Genomic DNA, 839 nt, shown 5'->3' on the forward strand with positions numbered 1-839 from the left:
GCGAATGTACACGAATCCTACTACGGTGAAGGTTTGGTTGTTCATATTCATGAGATAAGCTTCGACATTGGACGGTTACCAGGTTAACGTAAGCGGGAGGTAATTAATATTCATAACTTAGGTGTTTATCACTATAAAGTGAGCATGCAAAGTCAGTTAACATAATTCATATACAGAATGTCAGTCTTTTTTTATTTTTATTTTGATATAGCACTGATCAAGGAACAATACAAATGCTACCCATATCCAAGTGGTTCCAAATAAAAGAAAATGACAGGATGTAGGTCTGATTTGAGATCAAACCAATCAAAAGTAGAAAAGGAAAATACATTATTAATAATTGTAAATTCTTAGGAGTTATCGATATCATTTAAATAAAGTGTGATTATTTTAAATTCACTATTGTTTATATAGAATTGTTCTAGAGTCTATACAGTATTTAATACAATTACATCAGAAGTAAATGTAATTAAATTACTGAAAAATTAAGAGTAATCCCTTACTTTACTTTTTTCAATGAAAAAGTAATTTAATTACAGTAATTAATAACTTAGTAATGCATTACACCCAACGCTGAATATTTAGAACGCAAGCCTTCGCCATTGGAAGGTTAGCGAGAAACGTCCGCTTGAAGTCATTAATATTAATGAGCTGAACCTTCGCAATAGTAGGATTCGTAATTTGGTCTCCTTCACCAGCCATTCAGCCACTGCCAGTGGGACGGAGGTGGAAACCTCACGACGTCACACCGGGTCCCGTTTTTATCCCCCCCCCCCCACCTTCCTGGCTTTGTGGTTCGCCAAGCTTTTGTTGGTGTGTTTGTGAATAATAAATGCTTC

This window comes from Myxocyprinus asiaticus, chromosome 8 (genome assembly GCF_019703515.2).
Source record: "Myxocyprinus asiaticus isolate MX2 ecotype Aquarium Trade chromosome 8, UBuf_Myxa_2, whole genome shotgun sequence".
Classification (NCBI taxonomy): Eukaryota; Metazoa; Chordata; class Actinopteri; order Cypriniformes; family Catostomidae; genus Myxocyprinus; species Myxocyprinus asiaticus.